This window comes from Mustela nivalis, assembly GCF_964662115.1.
Source record: "Mustela nivalis genome assembly, chromosome: 1".
Lineage (NCBI taxonomy): Eukaryota > Metazoa > Chordata > Mammalia > Carnivora > Mustelidae > Mustela > Mustela nivalis.
The window spans coordinates 2178633-2201379 of NC_139020.1; the positions used below are offsets into that span (position 1 = coordinate 2178633).

At 63.0% G+C, this 22747-nt stretch overlaps 1 protein-coding gene across 4 annotated transcripts in view; it reads right to left on the bottom strand.

Moving 5' to 3' along the window:
• Nucleotides 1-22747, bottom strand: part of AGPAT3 (1-acylglycerol-3-phosphate O-acyltransferase 3) — a gene marked incomplete at its 3' end in the record, with an annotated part of 82903 nt that overhangs the window by 25221 nt on the left and 34935 nt on the right. The window contains exon 1 of one of the 4 annotated variants that reach the window (XM_082720937.1): nucleotides 22003-22114. The exons of 2 other annotated variants lie outside the window; for them this stretch is intronic. Of the gene's footprint in view, nucleotides 1-391; nucleotides 595-22002; nucleotides 22115-22747 lie in introns of those variants that run through there. One more of the 4 variants, XM_082720936.1, reaches the window with a different exon arrangement.

Consider the following 22747-nt stretch of genomic DNA (forward strand, 5'->3'; position numbering starts at 1 on the left):
AGAGGTGGCCGCTAGCTTCCCGCCATCCCTCCCAGTCCGCCCTGCTGACCCGCGTGGCATACAGAATGGCCCTGGCCTGCTCGGAGGCAGAAGAGGAATGCCTGCTGGTCGCACTAGGGCTTTCCCGGGCCTGAGCCCCGGTGCTGAGGCTGCGTGCGGAGCCCCGAGGCCACACCGTGTGAACCGGACAGACTGCTGGAAACCAGGAAGGAGACGGAGGGCATTTTCTCAAATATTCCTAAACTGCCTCCGCAGGTAGTTTACTTCCTAAACTACCACCAACGCAGGTGGGAACACGAACCGTCTGAAACGCAGCCCAGAACCAGGACCAGGCCTCCTGCCTCCGGAGCCACCAGCCTGGGCGGCCCAGAAGCAAACACGCCTCACTCACACTCGGACTCCCGGCTCCCCCGGGCTCCCGCTGTGGACGCGGCCTGGACGAGGGTGTCTGGGTGGCTCCCCGGCCCGCGGCCAATCCGATGTGAGCGGGGGGCCCCAGGGGCGCTGGCGGCAGGCATCCTGCTGACGGCGGCACGGCAGGACGGAGCCGGCCTGTGGTCTGGGGGGAAGCACCTCCGAGGGCGCCCGCTGCGGGGAGTGGTGGGCACACCCCGCGGCCCCGCGATGACATCACGGATGAGAACACAATGCGGCCACTGCTGTCTACCTGGAGGTCACCACAGTGACAGGGGAAAGGAGTGTCTCCCGTCCACTTGTTACTTGTTACTGAACTAGGCCGAGAAGCAGCAAAGGTATTTTGACGCGTTCTGCTACAATTTCAGACTAGACAGACACGATCGTATCGTTGAGGCTTTAAGGGGCTACTTTTAGTGCCTGAGCAAGTCCACGTACAGAGACCACCTTATCCTCCCGTCGGCCGAAAACCAGGATGTATTTCTTGGCTAATAATCCTCTGTGGCCAGTTCTACCTCATCCACATTGGGAACCACCGAGGGAGGGAACTCTTCTAAGAGGCGCAGAATCACGGCTCTCTGCGCGTCACAGGTCTGGATCCTGTAGACCCCGGAGAAGCCGCCGGAACCAAAGCAGGACCGTGACCAGGAACGGGTCGGGGGAGAGAGGAAATGCTGTGGACAGAGATGTGCATTCTCGGAACGTCTGGTAGCGAGTTCTAACGGACGTCACCCAAGGCACCAAGATGACAGAAAGGCATGGTTGTTTCTGACTTGGTGGTTCCAGGACCCTGGCCCCTGGGGGTCATCTGAGACCCTGAGGCAACCTAGGAAGCCAGGCGCTAACTACAGGGGCTCCCAGCCGCTGGCAGCTCCGCAGTTTTAATTCTTGGTGTCCCAGGGCGCTCCACGGTCTCACCAGTCGGCGGAACCAGAAAAGTCAAAGTCCAGGCAGGACTCGGGACGACCCTAAAGCCGGTGGGGAGCCCGCTCCTCGTCTAACACTCCGTGATGGCCCCGGGCCGTGTGCAGGCAGCCCCGTGGGCACACGTCCATGGGAACGCACAGACGCCGACGGCCCGGCAGAAGACAAGCCCCGAGGATGCTGGCAGTGGAAGTGACAAGATGCCCAGGGACAGCGCAGAAGAAGGAGACGGAGCTCGACAAGGAAAGCTCCGTGTAGCCGGAGAGGTGGGAAGTGGAGCTAAACACACGGAAAACTCGGGGTGACAGATGCCGGCCGTCGGCCTCCCGTGCGCGCCCTCACAAGGCCACCCACGGAGGTGGGGTCCGCTCCCGGGCTCTGGCGCCCAGGCTAGCCGTGGGGCTCCCCCCACAGCCGAGGCCTCACAGCCTCCCCACTGAGTGAGCGTGGATGGTGGAAGGTGGGCCCCACGGCGGCGGATCCCCAGCACTGGGCGGGGGCCAGCCGACCGCACCCACACCGATGACCCCAGCGGAGAGCGGCCGTGGGACTGCCCCCGGGCCCAGGGTGCGGAGCCACGGAATCACGGGCCAATAAGGTGGCGGCCACTCCGAGGGCTACATCCAGGCGGTTTCTTAGCGGTGCATGGATGCCACGGGAACCATTCTTTCTAAGCTCATTTATAAACACACCTGAAGCTGAATCAAAATACCAACAGGTCCCCCCACCCCTGCCGGGAGCCAGACAGCAGATCCCGCAGCTCGGGGGCGGGGGGGAAGCAAACAGGAAGGAGAAGCCGAGGAACCCGCGAGAACGAGCCGGGGAGGAGCCTGCAGGGACCCAGCGAGCACGCGGCCTCCACGCGCAGGGCCCGAGCGGCAGACCCAGAGGCCCACGCACCCCACAGCCAGCGGCTGGCCTCGCGGGTGGACAGCCCGGCTCACGCGGGCACCGATGTCCTGCTGTGCTTGTACTCGGGCCCGTCTGTCTTTTCACTGCATGCGACGCTGTTACAATGGACAGAACACAAAAGTGACTTAAAGCCATTACCGGGCTCATGAGAATCTTAGCATCATGTAACTTCCCAACCAGTGGGTAAAAATGACCCAATTAAACGACATATGAAAACCCCCCTTGGGGCCCACGTGTACCACGCAGCCTCTGTGGGCTCCCCCCACTGCACGACGCCAGGTGGGAATCGAACCCCCAGAGGGCACCCTAGCCCCAGATCTAAGCCCTAAAGGAACCCATCTTTGACGGGCTGGTCTGGGGATGGTGGAGGGGCCCTGTTCCAGGCGGGGCATGTGGGAGGAGTCCACAGGAACTTTCAGGAAGGTGCCTGGCTTTGTAAGCTCAGGGGTCCCTCCGGCAATGCCCTCTGGCCTCTTTGAGCGAGGAAGAGTGTCCTGGGGCAGCAGCCTCCTTGGGAGCCAGAAGACTCACAGTGTGGGCAGCAGGAGGAAGCCCCCGGTCCTCCGAGGCCCGAGCCTGTGTGGGCAGCTCCGTGCCGCGAGAGGCAGAGAGGACAGACTGGCAGGGTTTAAGTCCCGCCAGTGATTTAAGGATTTAAGTGACCGCCACGTCCGTCACTGCAACTCGTGCCGGTCTGCAGGGGCTGTGTCGCTGCTCCGTCCCGGCTCGCTACGGACGGCGCATGCTGCCTGTGCGCCTCTGTGACCAGCACGGCTTCTTCATCTCGAGCCCCTCACACCCCATCATGCAGTGTCCGTGCAAAGGTTCCTGGAAGGACAATGCGACCAGAACCTCTGGATGTGTGTCCACCCAATGGTCACCACCAAGAGCCTCAAACCCTGGCCTGACCCGGACCGGCTGCAGGTCTCTGGGGAGCAGGTGCACAAAGCTCGCAGGAGAAGCGGCTTGGGGCTCAGATGAAAGGGAGCTGCCGCCAATGTCCCTGCAGGCACGGAGACCCTCCGGGCAGGAGGTTTCCAGAAGAGCCACACGGATCAAAGGGACCCAGGCCCCCAGGCCACGCCCCAGTGTGGTGAGAGGTGTCCCAGCAGCCGTCTGAGAAGGGAATAGGAGCCCCAGACCAAGGACAAGGACAGCAGGGCTGTCACTACCCCAGTGGTGGCGGCCAGGCCTGTTCCTGTGGTGTCCGTGGGAGCCTGGCACGTAGGGGAGCCTGGAGCCGAGCGTGCACCGCGGGTGCAGAGAGGGTGGCTGCCGAAGGACCCGGGGCGCCCCACCCTGCCCGCCCGCCCACCGCAGCTCTGCGAGCTCCAGCCACCCCCGTCCCTCTGCGGTGGTTTGGCTTGTTCCGCCGGCTGGAGCAGTGATGTCGGCTGTGAGCAGGGAGGGGCGGAGAAGCTCCCACAGCCAAGCCTGGTGACGGCACAAGAGACTGTGACAGGTCCCCGGCCTGCGGGACGCCACAGAGCTCCTCACACCAAGGTGGTCGGCGGCGCCGGCGCAGAATTTTCTCTAGGGAGACAGGTTGTCAGCTGAGTTCCCGAACACGCATGCACACGCACACACAGGGCTCCTGGAGACACGCACACGTTCTTGTACACGCATGTGTGCATGTGTACGACACTCCTTGTGCAGGAACACGCGTACACATGTGCACAGCCTCTCACAACACAAAACACACACACATGCAAGTCCATGCTCTCGCACACCCATGTGTTTGCACGCGCTCACATGTACAGAAACAGTCACAGCAACGCTGACTTGTAATCTCGTGACCACGAACCGCCCGTTATAACAACGGCATTTCACTCTTAGAGGAAGACAAGGGTTTGCCTGGAATCACTCAGGAGCTCGGTCGTTAATGCACTTTCCTACGAGCACAGCACATCTCACACGGCAAACACTCACGCGGGGCTCTGGTTTTCCCCGGGTTGCGAAGAGCCCATCACTCCTGCCCTCACGACAAGACGAAAGCCAGACGAGCGGCACGTTCTCGGCTTTCTTGGCCCCACCGGGGACTGGAGGTCACAGGACAGCCAACTGACAGGAAACCTAAGGCAAGTACGGACATGACCTCTCGGTTCCCTGAGGGTTCCCTGGGGCAGACGTGGGTTTCGGAAGAGGAACCCAGCTGGAAAAGCAGACCTGGCGAGGCCGGGGACAGCATGAGGTCCCAGAGCTGCGGGGGGCAGGGGGGGTGGGAGGGGCCTGCCTTTCTCCGTGACGTCATCGCGTTCCCGGCAGATGGCACCGGGGTGCCTGGGCAGAGGCCTGGGAAAGCTCTTCCAGAACGAACTCCAGAACACATGGGCATTTATGAGCGTTTACTACCTAAGAACGCAAACCTTAAAGGATGAACAAAACCATTGACAAAGATGAAAAAGATGTCACATTAGCCATGAAAGAGTCACCGTGTTTATGAACTAGATTTAAGAGAGGCAGGGATTCTGAATGAGATCAGCGAAGTGGGTTTCAAATGATCACCCTCCGCTCCCCTCACAGCTGTGGGAGAGCCCGCGGGTCCCTTCCATCCCCGGGCACAGGCGCAGTTTGGAGAAGGGTCCCTGTCGCTCAGCAGCGGCCCCCACTTGAGCTTCCTGTCTGCATGTAAACCCAGAATGTCTCTGATCCGCATGTCCTGCAGCGGTCTCCAAAACCATCTCTGACACCTACAAAACCTGCGAAGTAGAAGGTGGCATGAAGATGTCCTCCGCCAAGTCCAGCGTCCTGCCTTGCGGGGCGGCAGCGGCCACGGAGAGCAGGAGGCGCACAGAGCTCGCGTGGCCGGCACCAGGAGCCGCACCCTGCCCTCCTCCTCCTCCCCTGCCCTCACCATCCCCCAGACAGCAAAGCGGGAAGGGTCCATGCCTGGGGGGCTCGCACACCACCTGCTCCAGCCCCCGGCTGCCCCGCCCCCACCGAGTCTCGGGGACTGTGCTCACAAGGACGCGAGCCAAGCTTGTGCTTGACGTGGGCAACGAGGTTCCACGCCCCCCACGAGTGCTGGGAGCGGGCCTGGGCTCAGCTTCCCCGACAGCCAGGGAACCCTGAAAGACGCAGGTGCCGTTCCCCTTTGTGCCACACCCCCAGGAGAACGTCCCCGTGCAAGATCAGGTTTCCAGGACAAACTGGGAGCTGCATGGGGTCCGGGGACATACTATGGGCAGTCACACCCTGTGGCCCTACTGGCCCTCCCACCACTCCTCAGTAGGCATGGAAACTGAATTCTAGAGTCTTCTCCCTTGCTCTCTGAACACAGCCTCTTTCCCACGCGTTCTTTTCTTCTGCTTTCCCGGGACCCCAACCGTTGACAGCCAACCTGACTCGTCCCCCAACTTCTCCGTAGCGGCAGCCAAGGCCCACAGCAGCACCCGTTCTTGCCTGAATCCCAAATGACCTGTGCCTCCTGGGGCCAGTCCCCTCCCCATGACCCTGCAGAGGGAAGCTGGAGGTTGCAGGCATGGGAGCCAGAGAGGTTTCAACCCCAGGACGGGACAGCTTCAGGGTCAGGAGGAAGGTCTCTAACTGTCCCCCTGCCCTGGGGGGCCAGCCCCTCACCAGGCTCCTTCCAATCCTTCTGAACCGCTGCAAGAGCCATTTTCCTACATGCACAGAGGGGCCCCGATCCTACTTCTTCACAGAGAGAGCGCAGAGGGCACTCCGGGTCTGGGACCCACCACCGAGCAATGGCTCTCAGCGGCAGCGACCCCCACTGGGGAACCACGGCTCCCCGCTCTCCCCAGCTCCTTCCCACTATACTAGTCACTCTACATCGTAACATCTGCAGCCACAGGCCTGCTGACGGGACCAGGAGACACCGGGCATGCCCGCCAGAAATCCCGTGTCAGCACTGCGGACAGCACCACCGCGCACCCCCCCCCCCAGGTCACGGGGGACATTCTGGGAAGAACCCGTGGGTCACGAGCCGTAGAGCGCCACAGACTTTCCCCAGAACCTGATGCTTCTGCACAGTCCAAAATGTGGCCACTTTACAAATTTCGCAGTATTTTGATCCTGGAACCAAGAAAAGTCAACTTGGATTCTGTGATCCTTCTGCTTCTCCCAGACCCTCCCCGTCCGCACACAGCTCGGCTGAAGCGAGCGACACTGTTGCTGAGACAGTTTTCACCTTCTCGCGGCCGCCCCAACCTCCGCCAGCGCCTCTCTAAGTGGATCCTTTATCCACTCCTCCTCCCTCTGAACCCCGTTTCTTCCCTCCCAGAACCAGAGAGAGACAAAGACTGAAGACAGAAACTACAGTGGCCTTGAACCAGGCAGTTCTCCGAAAATGTGACTCCTGTTCATCCTCTGTGAAAAGATCACCTGAGGGTACAGTCCAGCAAGAAAAGGAATCTAACAGAACTCACCCGGTTATACAGTGACGGGAAACGTCAGGATAACCACCCTGTGGGTGTGGCCCAGAAGGAGACTCTGCTCCAAACCAGATGGGAACTCTTCCGAGAAGAATTTGTTCAACAAAGAATATGCTTAAGGGGGCGCCTGGGTGGCTCAGTCAGTGAAGCCTCTGCCTTCGGCTCAGGTCATGATCTCACGGTCCCAGGATCGAGCCCCGCGCCGGGCTCCCTGCTCAGTGGGGAGCCTGCTTCTCCCTCTCCCTCTGCCCCTCCCCGACCCGGCTTGCTCTTTCTCACGCATGTGCTCTCTCAGTCTCAACTAAAATCTTTGAAAATACATGATTAAGGGAAGATTTTTGGTATTGAACGAGGAATATGTTTCCTTTCTCAAATATAAAAAGCAAAACAATTGATATTTTCAAGCAACAGAAAATGCTGTTCGGCAGAACTGATCCGAACGTAGATCACGCTAACGTGGGGCATGGGTTTCTACTGCTGGCTTCACACGGGACTTGGTTCTCCTCCTCCAAGCTGCAAAGACTCATTGACGGTACCGGAAAGTCTAGAGCAGGGCCTGCACAGGGCTGCCTCTCCGTGAACGCCGGCCGCAGACCTGCGCAGCAGTGCACACGGGAGAGGTGAGAGCTCACGTTCCTGGAAACCAGGGTATATTACTATATTACTATTCTAGAGAAATAAAAATATAAAAACATTCCAACACCTGGGCTAATGTTGATTATGAAATATCAACTTTAAAGATGAACACAGATGTCATAAAAGTGACTTTTGTCACTTAGTCAACACTGACCTGGAGAAAGCTCGGCTAACGTGCCAGCTGCCAGGAAGGTCCCCCACACCCGCCACATCTTCCCACTGGCAGGAGGAGCTGGAAGCAGCACATTGGGCCTGGGGCTCAGGAAACCATCCTTGTCCCCGGTCTGTGGCCTCCGCATGTGACATGATCATTCTGAATTTCAATTTCTTCTTCAAAACTGAGGCTGACATAACCTTTCTTACCAGGACCACAGGGTGGCTCTGTTCGACACATCTTGAAAAATCTCCAATTATAGGATCCCTCCCTATTTTGCGAACACACCGATGTCTAAAAGGTCTTTGCTAAGACAACTTTCAGTGGGTGTTCGGGTTCCCAAGCCAGCAAACCTGGGTGCCATTTTCTGCATCACTGATACTCGAATAATTCTGAGCATCTGTAAAACAATTCAGACAGTAATGCCGAGATTGCCTCGCTACAAGAGGGTCTCCCGGTCCGTTAGTTTGGGAAATCCCGCATCCCACAGGCCCCACTCCATGCTGGGACACTGATCCACACCAAGAAGCCCCACAAGGAAGACACGGCCCGACCCGTCGCCTTCCCGAACTGTGTTCAGTGACGCTGGTATCTCTGACTTGTAAGTTCACAAATTCAGACCCACTTTCCCTAGGGCAGGCAACGTCAGTGAGATTTTAACTCTCCGCACGCACACGCATCTAGTTAGAAGCCACTACCTTTAAAATCAGCCACCATGACCATTTCAAAGGGAGGCTTTGGCACTGGTTTTTCTTCCCAGAAAGAACCCAGGGCGGTAACCAGACTTCAGCCACGGGAATAGGGAACTTGTCAACAAAGCAGCTTGGGGAGCTGCTTGTGGTGGGGGACCCGCGGGTGCCAGCAGTGCCCTGGGAGGGCGAGCGCCCCGGGCCTTTGCCAAACATCATCTTCCTCTGCAGACAAGCTGCCAAAATGTGATTCTCCGACGAGGGTTGTGCTTAGCGGAGGAATTTTTACTCTAAAAATGAGGAGAATGCCTCAGCCACCGTGTCCAATGGCATTTAGGCCAATGCCCTCGTGAGATCGTTGAGACCCGAGGGGAGAGCCGCACAAACTCTCTCCGATTCCTCCCCGGAGGCCGCGGGGCTCCCGGACCACCCGCCGGCGCTCAGCCTCCCGCACGCGACGCCCCTCCTCGGGAGTGCGAAGGCGCCAAGTGGGTTTTACCAGGTTGTGCCTCGTGATATGCATCCGCAGGCGCTCCGATGCCATTCCACAGCTTAATGGAGCCCCAACAAGTCCACGTGCATTTCGTAGCGAGGCTTAGGAAGCTGCAGCGTCTGAAGGCAGGTGCGCAGCGACAAGGCCTGAACAGAACGGCCACCAGGAAGGGGCGGCAGGTGCGTGTCGGGCGCGGGAGCCCACCCGCCCCAGCCCTCAGCGTGGGTCCTGCAGGTCCTGCATCCAGATGTGACAGACCCGCGGGAGCCCACCCGCCGGCCCGGGGCTCCGCGCCCAGTCTTCTGGGGCCCCACCGCTCCCCACCCTTCCGCGCTCCAGCTGGGGGCGGCGGCAGCCACTCCCCTGGCCACACTCCGGCCCCTACCGGCCCTCTGGCTCCCGATGGGCTCACCTGGGCCCACGGAGACACCTGGTCTGGACCACGTCCTCCCCTGCGAAAGGGAATCCTATGAGAAGGCCTCGTCCGGACCCGGGGGGGTGGGGGAGGGGCCGCGCAGCAGCGCCAAGCGGAGAACACGGGTTTCCAATGGCGTCTTGGGGCGAGAGCTACAGTGTCCGCAGCGCAGACTCCCCACCGGAGGCCACGAGCCTTCTCCTGGAGGTGCTTCTCTGTGCACGGGCCAGAGGCCTCCCGGACAGAAGGGCGGCCCCTCTCCCGGACCTCCCCTGGGCCCTGGGGGCGGCCACGCTGGGGAGGCCGCCGGCCACATGGCCAAGCGCTAGCCAGTCTGCAGCGGGACCCCCAGTTCCGAATGTGGGGGACAAGGACAGGACAAGGGCGACCAGTCTCCTCCAGACAGGTCACAGTGAGCCGCAGAAGTGTCCTTCAGTCTGGGCTTCTATCCGCGTGCGGGTGGAGTGCTGAGTGGTGGGACACGCGTGGGCACCTGGTGGGGCGGGTGGTCGGTGTGCCGGTAGGTCAAGCCTGACGCCCCACGTGGCCCGCGGGCGGCCAGTCCTCAGAGTCACACAGCTGCCTCCCTACTCCTGACCTGCACTCCCCATCCACGACAGGGGTGCGGGGGGTAGGGGGACTTCTGCTCCTGCACACCGGGCTGGCCGTCCCCCTGCTCTCCAAAGCGTCCTGAAGTTTATGCCAAGGTTGGTGATGGCTACTCCCGGGGAGCTCCACGAGGCCCGGAGAAACACCTCACCCTCCCCGAGGCCCAGAACTCCTCTAATAAGGGACAAAAGTCCTTCTGTCCCTCCCTGAGCTCATTCTTCCCCTAAATCACGCATGTGTTTGTCTCTCTGTAAGTTCTGTAATGTTCACTTAAGAGCTAAAATGCAAACTCCCGTGGGCAGAAATTCATCCCAGAACAGTGCAGAGTCTGGGAGGAAGGAGCTCGCAGCTCCCGGGGGCAGGAAAGGGCCGCCAGGCCTGAGGACACGCCATGCCCCGTCTGTGGCCGAGCTCCCTCCTCCTCCTGCGACACGGGAGAGGTGTTAATCGGATCCCGAGGAGAGGAAGCCTCCGGAGAGAAGGCCTGCGCGGACGGCCTGTGCACTGAAGGAAACAGAACTAAGGGGCACAGAACCTTCCCGAGAGCCTCCGTCCCCTCACCGCAAACCAGCCCCCTCTCAGCTCTGAGCTGTGAAGCTGGCCCCGGGTCCGGGCTTCTGCGTTTTCCCAGAGCCACCAGGTGGGAGAAACGCCGGTTCGTGAGGCTCAGGCCATCACCTGGTGCGGCCGGTGTAGACGGTCTCGTGCAGACCGGGGAGACACGGTACCCACTTTACAGATGGGAACGGGTGGCCTGGAGCCTGCGCCCCCTCCGCTGTCACACCCCCACATGGGTCGGGCCAGAGAAGCCCAGGCTCGCGTGTTCCATACCAGCAAGAAACTGTGCGCACGCGGGTCCTGACAGCCAGAAAGGGTCGCTGCTGATTCACCGTAAACCAGCTGGACAAGTACGGGCAAAACGGGGTCCCTCCGCTGGGAAGGAGCGCCTTCTGCTTCCTTCACAGACGCCTGTACATCCCCGACACCTCCGCGCAGGGGCGGGGTGGTAAGAGGTGAGGGGGCGGTGAGGCCGGGCAGGGGCAAACTCTGCTCCATGTCAGGCGCCGCTCCTCCCCCGAAGCCTCCCCCCCAGCACCTGCTGGTGACAGGTGTGTCCCCTGGAGCCGCCTTCTCCAGGAACCTCCCAAACAGAGGAGCAATCCCTGGAGGGCGGACACCCCGCCGGGCGAGGTGGGGATCACGCCGGCCGAGCTCAGCACACAACGTCCCTGCCGACCGCAAGGCCCCCGTCCCCAGCAGGGACGTCTGTGTCACATAGGGCACAGGAAAGAGGAGGGCACAAGCGCGGTAGCCCCGGCGCTGGGATGGCCCAGTGCCCACCAGCGGACTCACCAGTAGAAGTAGTAGGTCAGGGCCACGGCCAGCAGGGCGGTGCAGAGCCCCAAGAAAAGGCAGGTGGAGTGGCCGGACAGCATCTTCGGGCCGGGACGTGCGCGAGAAGACCGGCGGCCTGAGCGGCTGTCAGCCTCCGGCCAGCAGGCAAGCAGGACAGGTCACGTCCAGAGCAGCGCTGCCTGAGTCCGACAAGACCGTCTGCTCGGCGGAAAGGGCACACGCTTCCGGGGTGCCGCCTTCCGATGCAGCAGGGACCAGCTTGGACGGAAACAGGCTTCCCTGAGGCAGCCCCAACAGGTCAGCGTCCCTCCTCCCGCCGCGGGCCGGCCGGGCGCCCACTAATCCAATAAGCTGCTTTGTTGGGAGCTGTAAACAGGCCACATCACGGGGCCCAGCCGGGCACCTGACCCGGGAACCGCAGACCCCCCCCAGTGCTCACCCCATCTCTCCCCGACCTCTCAGAAGCCAGCAATAGCATGGTGACCCCAACACCGCGTGGCCGGGGCAGGGCCAGGGGGTTGGCTAGTGGGGTGGGGCCCAGGCTTGGCTATGGCGCATCCAAGTGGTGGCCGGACAGCCTGTCCTTCGGGCCAAGACGCAGGCCCATGGGTCCCAGCTGTGACACACAAGGGCTCCAGGACCACACGTACAACACCCGGGTCCCAGCTCCAGCCCCTGCTCTCCGGTAAAGGACCGTGGGGGAGAGTTGCACGTTGTCATCTTGGGGAACACAGTGCTGGAGAAACTGAGGCCGTGAGCCAAGGTAGGGGTGTATCCGTCGCCCCAGTCTCCCTGCCCGAGCCTGCTGAGGTGAGATCAGGTGACCCAGGGACAGAAGGGCCATCTGCACCGCAGGGGAGATGTGAGCGGGAGCGCACCCTGAGGGCCCCTCTGGCCAGCATACCTCCCTTCGGGGCTGTCTCGGGACAGAGTGAAGTTGCTGCTTGGGGATCCTGCACGACACCTGACCCAGGAGACGGCCCCGAGCTCCTGTTCCACCCGGCACGCCGGCAAGGCCTGACCCAGCCCCAGGAACCCGCAAGAAGTCTGCAGCGTGGGCGCGTCCCAGGGGACCCCGAGGCGGTGGTCCTGGTGGCCTCTGGACAGGCGATCACAAGGCTCCTTCTAGATGCTTCCGTCATCTGGCTTCTGGCCTGAGAAGCATCAGGAGAGAAGGCAGTCGCCTGCCCTCCTCTCTGTCCGCGGGCAGGGGCTCCGGGGGGTCGCCGTGAGCGCCGTGCTGCTGGCCATGGCTTTCCGAAGTCCTACTCCCCACAGTGGCCAGAGGAGCTGCTGGCCGAGGAGGACCAGCTCCACAGTGTCTGTGCCTGTCTTCCCCGAGACGGCGGTGCTGCTGAAGGAGCCGAGAGCCCGGGCAGCAATCCTGCCCCAGCCAGGCGTCCGGACGGCTGCCTTTCTAACGAACCATGAAGAGAAGACCGTCCTCTCGCAGAGGGCCACCCCGCGGGGCGCCTGTGTTGGTGACGTGTGCAGACCCCAGCCCAGGAGCTTGTGAAGCCCCATGGTCAAGCCGGGGTCCCCTGGTCCCCTGGCATGTCCTGCGAGGTGGCACTTGGAACTGACCTTTGCCCGGGTCTTCTCACGTGCAGACGCCTGTGCAGACTGTCTGAGGCCAGGCTAGCTGTGCCCTCCCGGGAGCGGCTTTCTGGGGGCCGCTGGTTCCCGTCCATACTCCAGCCCCCTCCTCTGCAGCGTTGCCAGAAGGACATGTGGACACCGGCCCCACCCACCCCAGCTGTCTCTGCCAGCCCCCCAACACCCCTGCCCAATCCCAGGCCCCTGTCCTGTCCTGTCCCCGGGCTCCTGCGATGCTCACAGTGTGGGCTGTGGGTTCCCGGACACCCCGCACAGCTGCGGGGGCCCTCGCGAGAGGGTGAGCAGCACAGCCTGAACTCCGATCACAGCCGAGCCTCAGTTTCCCCTACCGTGAGGCATGAGCGACAGTTGCTCTGAGGGGAGACAGACATTACGAGACGAGCACAAGGAAGCACTGGGTCCTCCCCGGGCCCCTTCCTGGGGACAGCAAAGGCCACAGAGACAAAAAGAATTACCCAAGATTTCTCTCCGGGCTCCGAGCCAAACCAGAGCAAAGCCTCAAACCTGTTCCCGGTCCTGCCCACGGCAGGGGAGGCTGGACGAGAACCGATCTTACCACGCTCTTTACATTATTTGTGTGAAGTCGAGAACGTTTCGATCTTGGCTGCATTTGTTTTGAAGTAACGATGTCCCTGCGGCTGTGTTTCTACCGGAGGGAACCCCCACCGGGCAGGCTCCTGACCCCTGAGCCCGGCCGCAGCGGCCCAGGCCGAGGGCCGCCCCCTGCTCCCGCCAGAGGCGCGGCTCCCACTCCGCGCGCCGCGTCGTCAAAGGCACGGGGAACCAGAGCAGACGGGGACATATTGCGCAGGAAAACGTCACAGGAACGTGGCCTCTGGGTTATTTCCCGGGGCCTGAAAATGAGTGACTTCTACCTAAATAGTAGAAGACCAGAGACGGTGCTGATAGAAATTCTTTGCAGGGTCCTCGGAGCAGCAACGTAAAAGGTGTCTTTCAAAGCGATTTGATGCTGTTTCTTCCGACTGAAGAGCATCTCCCCAGGGGACTTTCCGCTCCCTCCTCTGACTGGGGGGTCTCACGGTGACACCGGTGCGTCTTGCTTACCAAGCGGACGTTATCACCGCCAGAGACACGGGCCAACGTGCGGCGACAAATGTGTCGTGGCAACTACTGTAGAGCTCCAAAGACAAGTTCTCAGTTTTCCCTGCGGACCCCCACGTCCTGTGGGGAGCCCCGTGATGACGACGGGTCCCCTAACGAGGGGCAGACACTCAACTGTCCCGGGAAGCGAGGTGCTGACAAACGCCCAGATATAAAGGAAGAGTCACCCGCCAGAAAGTTCATGGTGTGCCACCACGGCGTGACAGGGGCAGGGGCGCGTGAGGGCGGGGGGTGCAGAGAAAGTCCCCGTGGGTCACGGGCTTCGTCGGCCGCCAGTACCCCCAGGGTCTACAGAGTGAACAGCGTCTCTCCAGCCTCCAGGGGAGGGGCCCCGGGCTCCCTGCTCCCTCGGCCCATCGCTCGGCCTTAGGAGACCCCGTCCCCAGCCTCCTCCCCCTGCTCACCTGCACAGAGCTCCGACCGCCCCAGCTAGCCTGGCCCCACAGACACGCCTGCCCTGACACCCGCTTCTCCTGCAGTCCGGGCCCTCGGGGTGGACCCCCCCACACCATCCCCGAGTCAGGGGCCGATGACCGGAGTCGAGGGGGAGGGCTCGTTAACACCGCCCTGCAAGAGCGGGGAAGCAGACAGACCCCGTGGGCCACGCCCGGACATGCGGGTGAGAGGCTCCGGGGGCCTTGTCCACGCGCAGGCAGCCGCGTGGAGACACACCGGAGACAGGACACGGTGCGCGGTCATGTGGGTGACGCCAAGGCCACGCGAAGTGCCGGATGCAACATCCAAATCACACATTTAACGTCACAATGGCTCTGCTCTCGGGGAGCTCCGCCAGCTCCAAGTCCCCAGATAACAGGCAGCCCCAGCCTCTGAAACTAGACGTGGCCGACGTGGCCTCCGAACGGGTTGCTGACCCCAGGGGGCCAGTTCCAGCCCAGGCCCCCAGGGGCAAATCCAGCCCCTCCCCAGGGCGGGCGTCCCAGAACTCCTCCGACGTCTCCGGGCCTCAGACGCTTGCGACACCCCAGCCCATCCCTGTTCCGCACGGTTCCCCAGAGACACTGGGACTCCGACCGAGGGGCTGGGGAGCTCGCTGCTACCCCGCTACTGCGGGGCAGGGCGGCTGGCAGGGACGGAGCCTCCGGGAGAGGAGACGCGCTGGGAGCTGTTGCTCGGCGGCGAGCCTCTGGCTGCTGGACTCAGAGACGCACGTGTCCTAGCAGCGAGACGCTCGCCCCACAGTCTCCCTGCACCTACGAGGTTAACGAGACGCGGCCCGCCCACCTGGGACACCTGTGTCGCAGCCTGTTTATCCAGATTCAGCTCAGCCTCAGGACTGGGGAGAGTCTCCAGGGGCCACACGCAGCAGGACGAGCAGCACGGAGGGAAGGGTCTGAAGCCTCCCTAACCCTCCCGGGAAGCCTCCCTGGGCCCCTTGGGTGGGCAAGGGCAGGACCCACACCTCGTCCTAGGCCCGGGGCCTCCCCTACTGACCACTTGGATGCAGAGCTCCTGGCGCCTGTCAGGGCCCTTCTCTGTACAGGTGAGGAGCTTCCCGAACGCCTCCGTGGGTCCCAGGAAGGAGCAGGGAGGGACAGGGAGAGGCCAGAGCCCAGGGGAGGCGGCCTCCCCGTCCGGCACGTCTAGGCTGCTCCGAGGACACGCGGAGGGTGTGCCCCGCGCTACAGGGACCTGGCCACCAAGCAGGACGCACCTGTGGGAGGCGGACGGGTCAGACTGACCCCCCAGGCAGCGGCGCCGGCTCGCCCAGTCAGGGAGGAACAGAAACCAAGCCGCTCCGGGAAGGCTCGCTGCTCGGACTCACTCTGGGTAAACGAGACGGTGCTGGAGGCTGCAGGGCTGAGGCCGGCGCTCTCGGGGACGGCTGACACGATGCCCTTCCAAGCCACACCGGGACGCGCGGAGAACACGGGTTACCATGCAAACCAAACACGGATAAACAGCCTGAGGTATGAGCTCAGGAAAACCAGCGGCCAAATCTCAAGTGCCTTGAAGCATCTTCGGAAACTCTCAGCGCCAGACGTTGTGTGGCTCGTCATGACCACACGGCACAGCGCAGGCTGGTCCGGACCACTGCACACCGTAGGGGGGACGTCACAGCAGCAGGTGTCTGGGGACAATGCTGCCACCCCGGGGCAGGGCCTCACATGCTCAGGGGGCTGGAGATGACCGGCCACTCTCAGACACGAGGCCCACCTGCCACGCCTCCCACGGACAGGTGACCCGGCTCTCCGGCCTGCGGCCCCCTCGGGAACCATGCAGCAGGGTAACGGGACACACTCTCATTCTTCAAGACTCCACACCTGGGACTGGCTGGCACCCGCGTGTCGCACCTGCAGCTGCTGCCCGGGGGTGGACGGGAGGAGGACGTGCGCCATCCAAGTCAGGCGGCCCGGCGGCGTGTCCGGAGCTGACTCTCCAGCACACATACCCCGTCCCCCTGCCCCAGGAAGCCTGACGCTGTGGCCAGGTCCCAGGGCCACCCGAGTGATGCTTGTCTCCAAACACACTCCCACCTGGAAAGCGCTCAGTAAATTCTCTAAGTGAAACACAATGTCCAACCTGAGCTCTGGACAGCAAATTCACTTCAATCAGCTGGTTCCTCATCATTTCAACGAAAAACCACGATTCAAAGCTCTACCGAGGCTTCCAGCCGAGCGTCCGGCGTGTGGACAGCAGGAGCTCCTGCTCCCAGGCCGGGTGTATCTGACCCCCCAGAGGCCCCCACCCTGCTCTTCCCATGTCTCCACGAGAGCCATGGCACAGCCAGCGCTCGGCCGGAAGGCAGCCCCAGAGCACAGAACTGGGAAACGTGCCTGCAACAGAGATTGGCTGGGCGGGGGGCTCCGTCTGGCCCCTGACCGGCTGGTTGGTCTGACGCGCAGACAGCACGCGGCACCCGGGAGCAGGTGGACAGAGCCCTGCTGTACTCGGTGACAGTGGCAGTGAGAACATGGTTGCGGTGAGGACCCCTGCTGTTCCTCACAGCAGCATGCCTCGTGGGGGGGTGTCTCCGGGGTGGGGACAGGAGGAAAAGCTGGGCTGCAACCCCCAAACACAGGGTGGCCAGGAGCTGGACAGGTGCAGAGCGAGCTGTGCCCCCCCCGCTTGCTCTGGGCCGCTGGCTGCAGGTCCAGGAGGGGCTGCTGCCCAGGGGAGTGCGGGAGGCTGCCGTGCCGCGTGCCCAGTGGTGGACCCCTAGTCTCCTGCATGAGCTCCTGCGTGTCCTTCCCTTGCACACGTGCACTCTCAGACAGGTGCGCTTTGCTGCAGTCCCGTGTCCCTCCCAGGAGTGTGGAGCCACCAGGGGAGCGCTGCAGAGGCCCTGGGGGGTCACCAGCCACAGGGTCTGAGTCCGAGCCGTCCCCTCTCCTGCGAAGGGCCTTCCTCTCTCCTTCAGGAAGCGCCCACTAGCTGGACGGCTGCCCGCCCGTCCCCAACGGGAGCCTGAGTTCCAGAGCCACAGTCGAGAGCTCTAACAGCTAGAGTTGGTGGCCCCACGCGGGCGACTACTGTCTCACCCACTGCAACACGCACACGGTCCCCGGCCATCCTGGCCGCCCCGTGTGCATGGCTGATGCAAAGTCCCACGGCATGAAAGAGCAGCGCCAGGACTCTCACCCAGGCCGTCTACCTGCCAAACCACCGCTCCCCTGAGCAGGAGCTGGCTCCTGAGCAAGCAGGACACCCAGCTGGGCGGAAACACCTGCTGTCTTGTCCCACGGGAAGGCAGTTTCCCCCGACGGCTGACCCAGGGCCTCCAGCTCACCAAGGGAACAGTGGAGGTGCGCCGCAGGGACACTGCTCCAAGGCCCGTTCTCCGGCCAGCTTCCCAAATCAGGTCTGCACGTGGGAAAAACACGGAAGACCCGCCCTTCAGTCTGGGACGCGGGGATGTCACAGCCACCCCAGGTGCCCAGTTCTCCTGCTCAAAGAAGACTTCAAAGTAAAAACACCCTGGCTTTTGAGCCCTAATGAGATTTTGTAAATTCATTGGGAGTACACATTCTTGCTCTAAAAACGTGAAACGGTGCCGAAGCAGGGCAGGGAACGAAAGGTCAGCCACCGTCCTCAGGATGCCCAGGCTGACCACTGCTCCGTCTGCGGCTGCCGACACTGGCACACGCCGGACACCGAGTGGTTTTCCCACTCTGAGCCACCTGCCAGGGACTGAAGGTCTGCGCCCGCCAAGTTCATGTGCTGGAACCTGATCCCCGAGGGACTGGCATTAGGAGGCGGGGCCTCTGGAGGTGGCTAGAGGTCACGAGAGGGGAGCCCCCACGCTGGGACCAGCGCCCTTAGGGAAGAGGCCCTGAGAGCGCCCTTCCCCTTCCCCCACGTGAGGACCCAGCGAGAAGCCACCAGCTGTGAAGCAGGAGGGGGTCTCCCTGACCCCGAATCTGCCGGCAGCTCCATCCTGGTCTCCTGGCCTCGCAAAGCGTAAGAAGTCCATGTACGTTGTCACCTAGCCTGCGGGATCCCTAAGGGGGGGGCTCCGGCGGTCACTGGCACCGTCTGCTGTGTGCCCAGAGTCTGCCAGCGTGGCGGGTCACGGCACAGATCACAGTGCAACAGCTGGCAGAGGACAGGGACTTGCCGCTGCCCAGGCCCGCAGCGGCTGGTGCGCTACCCCTAGGCCCCTGCTGGGCACCCTGACGCCCACAGCACGGCAAGTGCGACTCCGGCTCCTCTCTGCTTCAGCAGCCCGGCTCGGGACGCCGAGATGCAGCAGGGAACTGGGGAAAGAAGTCTAACATCTTTATTATTTAAAACAAGTACAAGGGGTTATCACAGCCCGGCCTGGTCTGCCAAGTCCAGCAGCGCCCACCACCTAGTCCTTCCATGGGCCCCACGCCTGGATTGACACAAAATGTGCCCACAGATGCCGTCTGACCCGAACACACCAGCTGTGGACATGCAGACTGGGGCACAGCGCAAGGACCCTGGTGGTCCCTGCCGACCCCACCACCGACACACGCCATCACAACCACCTCCGCCCGCACGGAGCTCAGGGTCTTTCTGGGGAGCGTCCTGATGGGGTCAGCTCCCCTCACCCACCTTGCCAGGACACAAGACGATCAGGAACCTTCTCCTGGGCAGCAGGCACGTTCCTGCCGACCTGTGCTTAGAAGACGTCCTCCCGCACCCGTGCACCAGACCCAGCCCACGTCCAGCTCCGTGATCCCATCGCTGGGGCTGACGGGCCCTCCAGCTCCCTCCTGACCGGCGGCCCTCAGCCCACGCCGGCGTTTGCAGCTCGGAGGCCCCAGGCTGTGAAGATGTCCGGGAGATGGCACCTGGCCCTCCTGTCCCCTCCCAGGGCTGCCGGTCGCCACCATCCCTGCAGCCCTCAGTGGTCCTGCGCCCACCCCTCCTTCCTGGGACTGGCCTGTGGGGCGCCCGTGCTCTGACCCTCCTGCCAAGGGCCTGGGGGGCTGCGGTTGCCCACGCCGGCGGACACGCCTGTCTGGCGCCGGGGTTTCGGATGGAGAAGCTGCGTGCTACGGCCGGCCGGCGGCAAATCTTACTCTGTCCCTCCATCTCTGGACACTGGACTCGCCTCTGCAACCCCCAACCCCGCCCCCAGAGAGGGTAACGAGGGGCTACCATGAGCCCCTTACCCCTGGCCAGGGTCGTGTCACGGCGGCAGCTGCGTCTGGCTTGGACATCCCAAACAGCCTTCCCGACGGGTTGTTCCGAACGGCCCCGGAGACCAGCGTCCTCTGGAGAGATGTGCGGCTCTGGCTGCCACGTGCCCGGCCAGGTGTCAGACCTCCCTCGGGACCCTGACCTCGATGGGGCATCCATGCTGCTCTGCAGAGCCCCCAGGCAGCTGCCCCGCTGGCCGCCAGAGGGTTGGGTCTCCACAGGCCCAGGACACCCCTCGGGGCTCCAGCTGTGTTGCAATGTTGGGGATGCGGGCCCAGTGGTTCTCAACGGCCAGAGGCTGTATCCTTCTCACCCACTTGGCTCCCCTCAGCAGCAGGACACCTGCACAGCAGGGGCTGGCCGTCGGGTCCGGTTTACTCCTCCCCACCCGCGGGACCCCGGCCTCAGCCCTCCCGGGGGATGCGGTCCGTTCCGGGGCCCTGGGGCTCTCTGTGGCAGTCTGGCCTCCCTCTGTTGCTTTGGTTTCCTCGGGAGGCGTCCGACGGCCGCCAATGGAGTGTCTGGGCGCCCGCGTCCTCTCTAACGCGCCCCCCCTCCTGGGACCCCCTCCTGCTGGCCCTCCAGCAGCAGCGCATTTGGGAGGAGACGGGTGTTAGCACTCAGGCTCACTTGGGGCCACTGCTGGTGCCACCGTACAACGAGCCGTGGAGGTGTCCCTGCAAAACAGCGAGCTCGAAGGGGTTGTTCCTGACGGCCTCAGGCGGGCTCCTCTGGACACGCTGGCAAGTACAAGCCACCGGCGGTCGGATCGCAGAGGGGAAGGGACAGCATGGGGAGGGAAGGAACAGAAGGTGTCGAGGCTCTGCTCCTAGTGCCCAGGCACTAGGAGCGCTCACTCCACAGACAGGCCGGAGCTGGGGGCTGGGGCGCTGCCGGGCGGAGCGTGGGGCGGTGACACGGACAGCAGCTCCTCCATCGAGGGGGCCCCAGGGCAGGCGCACGCTGACTGCCACAGCGGCCCCAGCACCCCTGGGTCCCTGCTCTGCTGCCTCCGCCCCCCCCTTCCCAAGGACCCGCCCACGGCTCTGTGGCCCCCGCCCATGCAGGGAGCAGGTGGCAACAGTCCTTGAACGTCGGGTTGCGAAATGGACAGATCGATGGAAGGGACCAGGCAACTTAATTCAGGAGCAAATGTTTCTGCCTCCTGCCTCCTGTGCCCGGCTGGGTCCGGGGCCAGAGCCTCTGCACCCCGGGCTGGGCTGTCCATCCGCCTGCCCCGCCTCGCATGTGACTGCTGTCCGAGCTCCGGGCCAGCTCCCGACACACCCACCTGGTCCCAGTCCATTTCCCCTCGCAGAGACTCGCCCCAGGAAGACCACAGACACTGCTTCCCTCCTGACTGTCCGGGTACTTCTCTTGCAGCAAAGCCCTCCCCACCACCACCTAAGAACTCACTGGCTCCGTTTGTCTCTGTGCACACATGGTCCCTGCGCCGGTGCCCGTCCCCTGACAGATGGCAGCAGAGCCCCATCTCAGGCATCCCCCAAAGAGTCATGCCCCTGGCCATCCCCCAGAGCCACATGTGCCCCCCAGAGCCGTGTGTGCCCCCCAGAGCCACGGGCTCCTGTCCTGCATGTGGGAACCTGTTGGTTAAAGAAACAGCTTGCCCAGCCGAGGAAAGCAGGACTCATAGCTGACCAGCCCCCTCTCCATCGGGAGCACGTAAGAACTCCCCAGATCTCACAACCGGCGGAGGGGGAGTAAAGACACAGGGGTCACAGGGCAGCCCTCCGCGGGCCGGCCGAGGCGGGGACGTGAGCAGCGCGGGGCCGTTACACATTCTCGCAGCTGCATTGAGTTACTGATGTATTTAACCCAACGGGACCAAAACCGCATCCTTTCACTGTACGGCGTTAACGAGGTGAGCTGGGCGCCTGGGGTCTCCGTCGGTGAAGCGTCTGCTGTGGGTGGGGTGATGGTCCCGGGGTCCTGGGATCGAGTCCCACATCGGAGTCCCTGCTCAGCAGAGAGCCTGCTTCTCCCTCTCCCCCTGCCGCTCCCCTGCTAGTGCTCCCTCTCTCTCTCTCAAATAAATAAATAAAATCTTAAAGAAAAAAACAGGCGCAGAGGACCCACTCATGCTGCGTTTCCCGCAGGTCCGTGGACACCAGGCACTAACTCCCACTGCCCGACACAGCCGCTACCTTCCAGGGCCTCAACAGCCGTGTGTGGCCGTGGCCTCGGACATTGGACCCCCTGGACCGTCGGGCTCTGCCGGAGGTTACTCAAGTGACTCAGGCAGACAACAGCCTCGGGCCCCCGAGCAGGGAGACCGTGCAGACCCAGAACGCACAGATTCCAGCGAGGAGTTCCGAGCCCCGTAGACGGCCCTGGGACAGGTCCAAACACCATCTTATTGACCCAGAGGCTTCGCCTTCGCTTTGGGGCACAGGTGAGGATGCACGAGCCGCGAGGGCTCTCCTGCAGGCGGAGCAAATGTGGGGGCTCCCTGGAAAGTGACCCGGCCCCGGCCTGCTCTCCTGGGAGCGCAGACGGTGCAGGCCGGCAGACGGTGGGGCCCCACATGCCCAGCCCGGCCGGCAGCTGCACGGGGCTCCTCGCTCACCCGGGAAGGCGGAAGGTTCTGCTGGAGAGACAGCGGCACGCCCTGCCCTTACCTGGGGGTTCCCTGGGCCAGGCGAGCTGGGCAGTCCCTTGAAAGCAACCGAGGACACAGGACCTGCTGGCTTTTATCCTGCCCTCAGCTCCTCCCCGTAGGAGCGGCGAGGAGGCGGGCTCTCGGAGGTGTCCTTTTCACCCTTGACCTAAACCCTCTGCAACCAGGAGGCAGAAACAACCAGCAGCGTGGCCTGGGGCCACCGCCACCCACGTCCAGCTGCACCGGTCCTGGTCGGGGCTGCTGAGCGACGGGGAAACAGCCCTGGCAGAGACGGAGGTGGTGGCCCTTCTCCTCTTTATTTCCACAGAGGCCGAAAGCCAGGACCCGACCTGCCCCCTGCTCTGAGAAACAGAAATGCAAGTCACCACTGGTAGAGCCACCCCTGTGTAGGGCAGAGGGTGGCGGGAGACCCAAGGAGACGGGACAGGATGCGCCTTCTAACACTCGGGTCAGAGGTTCTGGAATACAGGCCCATCTGCAGCACGATGGGAAGCGGGGGACTGCCCACCCAGAGGCCACCATCCCTCGCTCAGTACCAACAGGACAGACATCCTGTCAGGCAGACCACTGCCACCCAAGCAGGGAAGGTCCCAGTCCCCTGTGACTGGAGCAGCAGTGTCCAGCCTGGGAGACGACAGCCACTAGGAAGTGGCCCAGACATGCCCTTCTCCTTCCTGCCTGGAATGCAGATGAAAGGGCCGGGGGGGAAGCAGCCTTCCTGAGACCAGCAAGCCGTAGTCGGG